The sequence below is a fragment of the Lactuca serriola genome, chromosome 8 (assembly GCF_051521515.1).
Source record: "Lactuca serriola cultivar US96UC23 chromosome 8, Lser_US96UC23_V15, whole genome shotgun sequence".
NCBI classification, from domain to species: domain Eukaryota; kingdom Viridiplantae; phylum Streptophyta; class Magnoliopsida; order Asterales; family Asteraceae; genus Lactuca; species Lactuca serriola.
The window spans coordinates 190594479-190603967 of record NC_136415.1 but is presented as its reverse complement, the minus strand read 5'-3'; the positions used below and the strand labels follow the sequence as shown (position 1 = coordinate 190603967).

At 39.4% G+C, this 9489-nt stretch overlaps 1 non-coding gene across 1 annotated transcript; it reads left to right on the top strand.

Moving 5' to 3' along the window:
- Positions 1 to 8347: 8347 nt before the first annotated feature.
- On the top strand, positions 8348 to 8454 carry LOC145071712 (small nucleolar RNA R71). Its single transcript, XR_013690720.1, has one exon. It is a non-coding gene; the product is annotated as a small nucleolar RNA R71 (small nucleolar RNA).
- The last annotated feature ends 1035 nt before the right edge of the window (positions 8455 to 9489 follow it).

The following is a 9489-nucleotide window of genomic DNA, read 5'->3' as shown; positions in this document are numbered from 1 at the left end:
GTCAGGGCGCGGGTTGTCAAGCCCGTATAGATCTATACACAAACACCATGCTCCCCCTCCAAGGGATTCTGGTATATAATACAAGACTTGAAATGTGTACTAGAACATACGTGAAGTTAGCGTCTCACAAAAACCGTGGTATAAAAACAGATCTACTTGTTTAAAATGTTTCGTTTGTTCTTGTATATGAAAGTGACTTCTTGAAACTCGTGTTTCTAGTACGTAAGAGTTAGAAATTTGTTTGTAAAACTATACCTATTATAGTTTTAAAAGTGTGTCTCGTTTGTTTAGAAATACCTAGAAAAGAAATCATTTGTTATGAAAGCATAGATTTTTGTAGAGCCTAAGATAGAAAAATATACATATAATCTAAGAAAATGTTTAGTTTATACATGCATTACAACAATTTATTCAAAAGATAGAATGCTATCGTAACATATTTTATATATGAAAGTTTCCTATAAAGTTTATAAATCACATGTGATTTGGATATATATATATATATATATATATATATATATATATATATATATATATATAAAACCATATAAAATAATTCTTTATGTAACACACGATAATACTCGTGTGTTTTACTTGTATTCCCCCCCCCCCCCCTTGAAAGCATATAAAAGCATTTATAGAACATTTAAAAGGTTAATTAAGGGGTATGAACTCACTTGAAAGTTTGAAGATAGCGAGATGGAAAACCGGGCAGTGTTTCGCCTCGGGAAACGGATTTTTCTCGGGATTCTCGGGAATCTCGGGAGTAAAATCGACCTCGGGACTTGAGCAAAATGACCAGGGCTTCGGGTTTGAACGGGTACGGAAAACGAGGCAAAACGCAAGAGAAATGAGAAGAAATGAGCAATTTTTTCGGAAACCCTCGCATTCTATTTATTGGGGGTGATGTGTGTAAAACCCACTAGTTTTAAACCTACTTTTAATTATCAAATAACACACAAAAGGCAGTGAACCTATCAATTGTGGTATAGCTAAATAAGCAGGGTATCGAACACAGGGAACGACAAATTAAACTAAAAATAATTTAATCTAAGTTAATTAAAAAACAGGGGTTGTTCTCTAGTTTTACAAGAGTAGAAACTTACTAATTATTACTAATTTAAGCTAGAAAATAAAGACTTTGACTAGATTCAATAACGGAAAAGTACTTCTATTTAGTTCAACTTAATTGATCCTATGGTTGATTTCAAGGTAAAAGTGCAATGGATTAATTCTTTTGCTAGTTACCGATTCAATTGATTAATTCTGTATTCACTTCATTAATCCTTAGCAAATAAATCAATTTAAACAATGGCCAGTTGTCTATTTCAATTAAATTTACTAGATATAATATTCGGGTTAAGTTAGACTTGCAATAGCTAATTAATTTATCCTTTTAATTAACTTCTTGTTTAATGGTCATCTCACAAGCTTGCACATAAATTTACTTGATTTTCTTATTAATCCTAGTTTCATGTTCACTACACTAGACATATGACAAGAAGTGTTCACTAAGCATATGAGATTGATAACTAATAGATGTTCATGCTAATTAATTATCTCCCTATTAACAGAAAATCAATTATCATTCACACACAAGGTTCTTTAGCAAGCTAAAATAACTAAATTAACCAACATAGAATTAATCCTACCAAGAATCAAACCATACTACCAATTTCGTATCCCCAAATAGAAGTTTAAAGAGTTTAGCTCATCATTGAAATAAAATTCAGCAAACAAACAAAATCTAAATGTTCAAACATAGTAATTAAACACAAAGATTTAAGAAGTATGATAAATTTTGCCTCAATTTCTCTCCGGAATCGAATTCTAGCTTCCTTCGTCGTCTTTTAGGGTTTTTCAGGCTTCTCAATCGTAGCAAGATACTTCTGAATCATCCCAGAACTTCCCCCTCTCGATCTGTGGAATTATCTTTAAATAAGCGGTCTGACTCGTCTAGTCAAGTGGTGACTCGTCGAGTCCCTCTCACATTCCCCGTATTGCGATAACTATCTGGGATCCCGAGTCATTATCCTTCTGATTCCTCGACCGGACTCGTCGAGTAGCTATCTGACTCGCCGAGTAGGTGCCTTTTTTAGTGTTTTTCCTTCTTCATTCCACTCTCTAGCTCCTAACCGCTTCTCTTGCTTCCTTTTGCTTCCGAGCTTCATCTTTGGACTGAAAAACATAATTAAACACTTTTAAGTACCTTTTTTCCATAATATGCGATAATTTAGCTAATATATGAATAAAAAACTATACTAAATACACACTAAATATGCACATATCAAAATACCCCACACTTGTCTTTTGCTTTCCCTCAAGCAAAACTGAATTTTAACACATTAGAATTATGTATAACAACTCCAATCTAACCCAGCCATTATGCCAAGACCGCAACGCATGCATTTGTGTCTAAAATTTTTCCTAAAGAACCCCCCATTTTCCAAATACTCACAATCCTCATAAACATTCACCCACTCACCCCGAACTATGCTCATTTTATGCAACCCTCCGAATCCATCCACAGAAAACCTCTTTACCCTCAAGGTATTTTTAATTGAGCAACCCAAGCATACATATTCTAGAAAATTACAATTTTTCGATACCACTATGGAGCCCTTTGAATTCTTCACTTTCTTGATAATTTGATCCTTGATATCTTTGAATTCACCACCTTGTATTGACTTTTGGCATCTTCAGTTTTATTTGCTCAAAAATTCTTACAACTTTTCTTGTAATTCTCTCTTTTTTTTTACATGTATACCTCACTTTATTTTTTTCACTCAAAACCCTACATGCTTAAGCAGGGGCGCTCAATCTCAACCTTTATTAGCTAATGATAAAATTTTCCTGGATACATTTCAGGTTTAGGCTGCTAAACATATTGCATCCCTCAGGCTGAGCAAGGTCGTGTTTTTGTCTCATGATTTCACTGAAATAAGGAAGCCACAAATGCACTAGAACGTATATATGCTCAACTAAACATTTGGGTTTTCATGCAATTATTAACACAATCCTAACATGGAATCCTAATTTTTTACCAAAATTTTCTAATTTAAGACCTAAATAATACTTTTGGTATGCAAATTTTTTTTTTAAAATTGACTATTATGTAACCAACCCCCTACCCCACACTTATGTGATGCAATGCCCTCATTGCATATGATGCATAAAAACATAAAAAGAAACTAAAGAGGGAATTGGAACAAACTCCCCTGGGATAGCAGTCGATAGGCTGATCACACTCATTTAAGCTCCAACTTCAATCAACTTTAGACATGGTAACATCTCATCCATGCCTTAGGTGTCAAAACTCGTGCGGGTTGCTCCAAATACGTGGAAATCAGTGTAAGATCTTCAAGAATGGAAATGGAAGAATAAGTGAGCAAGTGGAACAAGTAGCAGCATCAAATCAGCAGTCCGTCGGTATAAAAAATGAACGACTCGTCGAGTCTTATGATGGACTCATCGAGTACCAGCGCGCCTTCTGAGAATATGTAGAAATACAAAGCGACTCGTCGAGTCAGCTTAGTGCACTCGTCGAGTAGGCCACTGAACGAAAAAAAAACTTGGTATTTTGCAACTGTTTTAGCCTCTAAAAACTTCTTTAACCCTTCCTCACATTTGGACTCAATTGCTCATACCCCTAAGACCGGACTCGACACTTTGACGTTAAAAACCCGCTTCCTTGACTCGCTCTCACTCGCGAAAACATCCATGCTTTACATCTCTAAACCATCCTAAGCAAGCAACCATAATTCAATCCTGAAAAATAACTAAAGCAAACAACCATTAAACATAATAAAATCTCAAAGCATACACACCAAATAAAAAATAAAACAAAACAAAAAAAATAAAAATTGTTTAATTAAAAACACAAAAACATCAAAATCAATCTTCATCCTCCTCATCATCATTGGCGGCTCCACTTCCCCCGGCTCCGCTTCGTCGCGCACCAATCCTCTCATCCCAAGATGGAATGAATGGGTAATTCCCACCATCAATATGTGGAATATTGAAGTGGTCAAAAAGTCGTATATGGGATTGGTTGCAAAAGTTCAGCCCCCTCGCCATTTGATCCTGCATCCGCCTCATCTCTACATTGTACCAATCCATTGGTACGTCTTCATTCTCGACCGGAATCACTGGCGGCTCGTCCTCCACATCCCGCTCTCTTCTTGATCTTACCCTCCTTCCCGGTGCTTCGGGACCAACAATGGGGTCATCATTTGGGATGGCATAATGGCCACCACCGTAGTCTTCAATTATCCGTGCTCGTCGGAAAAGAATGGGATTGAATGGAGGTGTCGGGATCAATGTCATGAAGTTCCATGCACCGCGGTTCATCGACCCGAATAAGTTAGCCAATCGGGTGACAAACATCCCACCATTTATTCTTGAAGTCTTGCGATCCTTGACCGCACCCTCCGAAAGATATGAAGCAATACACCAAGGAATATTACAAAAAACATCGGGTGTAATGATGCTCCATAGGAAAAAGACATCAAGGTTGGAAACCTTGTCATCATCCTTTCGTTAGTTGATGGTGGATGAAATGAGGCGGTGTATTAAGCGGTGTATTGGGGATCGAATGCTCCCTTCTTGCGCCGACTTCGGAATGTAAACTTTATTGCCAATGGTATTCCACCAGCCCGCACTTATAATTCCTTCGGGAAACACCATGTGGGTTTGTGCTAAAAAGGCCCGAAAGATGGGTGTCGAAACCAAGGGCTGGTCATAAACCCCCAATCGGCATGCAAGATCCACCACTGAGCATTGATGGAACTCTCCCCCAAGGCAGAAACTGAAGCTCGTCGGGTGAAAAACATATACTCCCCCGGTAAAAGACACTGTGGAAAAGAATTCTAAACATAGCTCCAAATAAACCGGTTCTTGAATACGGAAGACCCGGCTCCACCCGTCACACACCATAGTTTCGCCTTCATGTTGGAACTCCTTCAAAAGGTAAGGAGCTAGTTCTTCTTCATATCTAACACTTTGCAACCATTCCCAATCAATTCTATTCGGCACATACACCTCCTTCTTCTTAATGTCGGAGAGCTTTTTCTTCCACTTCCTCATTGTTGAAGCGGATTCAATTTGCGGGAAGTTTAGCCATGGAAACTCCCTTTGGCTACCACTTGAAGATTGTCCTCTTCTGAACATGATGTCTGCAAAATAAACACACAAAACCCAGAAAACACATAATATAATTAAAAAAATATCTCCTGTCTGTAACTCGACTGGACTCGTCGAGTCCAGGCCCGACTCGGCGAGTCGCGCAACCTGCACGAGTCGGTCGACGGGTCGCATGAAATTGAACCATAAAACCTGTAATTTCTGTCAAGGGTTTTGTTCAGGGACTTCCTAATAAGTAATAAGGCCAAAATAAACGTTCAAAGCAACTTAATTCATGAAAAATCAAAACCCTAGAAATTTAGAACTTCTCAAAAACGGGTTTTTCATGCAATTTTTACCTTGGATAGCCTTATAATCATGCTCTTAACATAAAATAGGAAGAAATTTGATACCTTTTTTTGGATTGTGCTTGAGAATTTTGGAAGAACTTGAAGAACTTGATGAATGCTTGAGAGAGAAGTTGCAAAAAACGGCCCGTCGACGAGTGTAGATGTGAAACTGATTCTTTAGGGTTAAAACCCTACTTACCCATTGTAAAATTAATTTTGATTTTTTTTTTTTTTTGTAAATAAGACCGACTCGTCGAGTTGTGGTCAGACTCGGCGAGTCTGGTCGCGAAGTCAAATGCTTTTATGGAATCCATGCAGACTCGTCGAGTCGTGGTCAGACTCGGCGAGTCATTTAAAAATTTGCATGATTTTCAAAAATTTTCTGTTTATTATGAATCATTTCACCCCACACTTAGGTTATGCAACTCTCAAGCAGACATGCCCGATGATTTAGAAGATAAAAACGAAGGGAAAATAAAAAGAAAAATAAAAAGAAGACTAAAAAGTAAAAGAAAGCAAACTCTATTGAACGGGTTGCCTCCCGCCCAGCGCTTTTTTTTGAGGAGTCATGAGCTAGACTCCTTCCCATCTACGTTTTGTCATCTTCGAGCATCGGGAACGCACGCCTAACTGTTTGTGATTTGTACTTGGTCTTGTAAGCGTGGATCTTTTTCTTGTAAGCCCTTTTTAATTCATCCTTTTTTCTTTTCATTGCCTCATCTTCAGCTGCTTGGGCTTCCCTTTTTCTCTTTTTCTGCTTTACCCTCTTCTTTTTCACCAACTCTTGAACCTCCTTCTCTTTAAATTTAATAACTTCATATTTCCTAATGGTCCGTGCTCTAGGTTTAGTGGTGAATGGTTGATTAACTTCCACTCTGCTTCCCTTTATGTCTTCATCCTCTTCTGTGCTCAACTCTTCTCCAAATGGCATCGTATCAAGGCATGCCACATCGGCGTGTTGGACCTCCATTCCTTTTACTTCTTCTGCCGATTGTTCTTCTAAAGAATCAAAAACAGTAACTGAACCCAGGGTATGTGAAGAACTATCAACAAACAAATCAGCTTTGGTCAAGTTTTTATCCAAATCGACTGGACTCGTCGAGTCCATTATGGTGACTCGGCGAGTCTGATCGGGTTCCATCAATCCTGGAGTGTTTTCTGAGTTGGCTCCTTCCAGTAGCTTTTCTAGCTCCTCCAACTCTTTGTTAGCATCTTCAACTCCTTCAGAGTGTAGCGTGAACTTACTTGAGTCTTCTTTTAGTAAAATTTCAAGCTCTTTTTGTAATACATCATCATCCAATTGGATAAATGAGATTTCTTCTCTCATTTCTTCTTCTTGCTTGACTTCTGGATTAGCTTTAAACATCACCGACTCATCACCCACTCTTAATGTCAATGTAGACTCACATATGTCAATTAGGGCACACGCGGTGTTTAAGAATGATCTTCCCAAAATAATTGGTATTTCGGGGTCTTCTTCCATTTCCACCACCACGAAGTCTACTGGAAAAATAAACTTGTCCACTTTGATAAGGAGATCTTCACAAATGCCTTGTGGATGAATTATTGTTTTGTTTGCCAAATGAATTCTCATATTTACCGGCCTTGGTGCTGGTAAATTCAGCTTCTTAAAGAATGAATAGGGCATCAAATTAACGCTTGCACCTGAATCAGCCAATGCTCGTGTAGAAACTTCATTACCAAATTGGCACGGAATTACTATGTTACCCGGATCACCCTTCTTCTCAGGCAGCTCACTCATCAATATCTCCGCGACTTTAGCCAGATCTTTCCTAGCAGCAAAAAGGCCTTTAAGCAAGTTAAAGTATTTAGGATTTTGGAGCATTGTTTCCAGAAATGGCATATTGACTTGTAAAGCTTTAACATGCTCCATGAAGGTTCTATAGGCTTGAACTTTTTCTGCAGGCATGGCTCTGGTTGGGTATGGCAGTGTAGGCTTATAAGGTTTCGAAGAACTGATGGGTTTCTTAATTTCGCATGGACTCGTCGAGTCCATAGGAGTGACTCGGCGAGTCGGGTCGGGTTTGGCTGGCCTCGATTCTTCTGCCTTCTCTTCCTTCTTCTTGGAGATCCTTAGTGCTTCTGTAAATTTTTCTTCACTGCTGGAGGTTATTACGCTCACGTTCTCCATTCTTGGATTGGGCTCAGTGTTGCTCGGAAGTTGACCCGGTCTTCTTTCATTCACTTGATGTGCAAGCTGTCCAAGCTGTTTCTCAATGTTGAGAATGGAAGCTTGCTGATTCCTCAACATGTTTCTGGTTACTTGCATTGCTACATCGTGATCATTATGTCTTTTCTCGGACGCGGTTATGAACTTTGTGAGTATTTCTTCTAAATTTGCCTTCTTTTTCGTCACCGGCTCTTCCTTTTGATAGAATCCCCTCTCCCTCTGTTTGTATTTCTCCTCCTTAGCCTTTTTATATTCTTCATATGGGAGCCATTCCTTCTTCGGTTTCCTCCAGTCTTCATCGTATCTATCGCCACTGGAATAAAATACTTGAGCCTTTTTATTTCCATTCTCGTCTCGATCACAATCCTTGGTAAGATGGGGGCCGCCACAATTTTCGCATCCTACCCTAATAGCATGGATCGTTTGATCCATTTTCATCATTCTTCGGTCTAGGCTATCGAGTTTAGCTATTACCGCCGCCATGCCATCGTTCACCGAGTTTACTGCTCCACGACTCACTTCATTCCTCGGATTGTGGTATTCTCTAGAATGCTTAGAGAATTCTTCAATTAATTCCTTTATTTCCGGAGGTGGCTTTCGGGTGAGCGGGCCTTGTGAATCGAGTAGTTGCCTTGTGGTGACATTAACTCCATCATAAAAGATGGAGACCTCTTGTTGGCTATTAAGATCATGGTGTGGGCAATTTCTAAGTAGGCTCTTGTACCTTTCCCAAGCTTCATAAAGCGATTCTCCGGGTTGTTGCTCGAAGTTGGCAATGGCTTTCTTTAGCTTGGCTATCTTGGAAGGTGGGCAGAAATGGTCGATGAACTCTTCTTTCATCTTGGCCCATGTGGTGACCGATCCGGGAGGGAGTGACTTCAACCAATCTTTTGCAGCGCCTTTAAACGTGACAGGGAGCATTCGAAGAAGCTGGGTCTCGCGTGGAACATTAGGCACGTTGAAGTAATCGGCCACATCATTTACTTCGTCCAAATGCTTGTAAGCGTCTTCATGATCTCTCCCGTAAAAAGGGATCTCCTTGAGTTGAGCGAGAATATGGCCCTTTAGCTCAAACGTAGCGGTTGCGGGAATTGCGGGTTGCACAAGTCCCGGCCCGGTGTCATCACGCATCCTTTTCTTCCACTCCCCCATGGGGACTTCATCGATCTTAGCCATAGTGATAGCTAACTCTTCTTCGGAATCGGTTTCGTGCTCGGAAATATGCTCTTCTTTTTCCTCGGTCTCGTACTCGATATCTTCGTGAATTGGTTCTTCAATTGTTAATGAGGCACTGGATGCTCCTGATTTGCTGCCTTTCTTCTTGATTAAAACGGTTTTCAAGTTCTTGAGTGGTGAGTTCTTTGAAGTTGCGGTTTCTCCTACGGCTTTTCCCTTGCTTCTCTTTAGTGTGGATTCCGGGTCTTCCAAAGGTGGTACTAGAGGTGTGTCCGATCCTCGGGTCATGAAACAGCTGAAAAAAAAACGAAACAAAAGAAACGAAACGCGTAAAAGGAATAAAAACGGAATAAAAATTAAAGACTAACACAGCGATGGACTCGCCGAGTCTGCTCGAATGCACTCGGCGAGTTCAAGGCCAAAACAGAAAAGAAAATTTTCTAGTTATTCTAAAAACGGAATTTATTAAAACTAAATCTACTTAGTGGATTTGCTTTGTAAATAACTTTGTGTAAGATAAATCCCACACAAAGGATCGATTAAACTAGACTTTATTATTAATTTTAGAACCGTTCCCCGGCAACGGCGCCAAAAACTTGATGTGTGTAAAACCCACTAGTTTTAAACCTACTTTTAATTATCAAATAACAC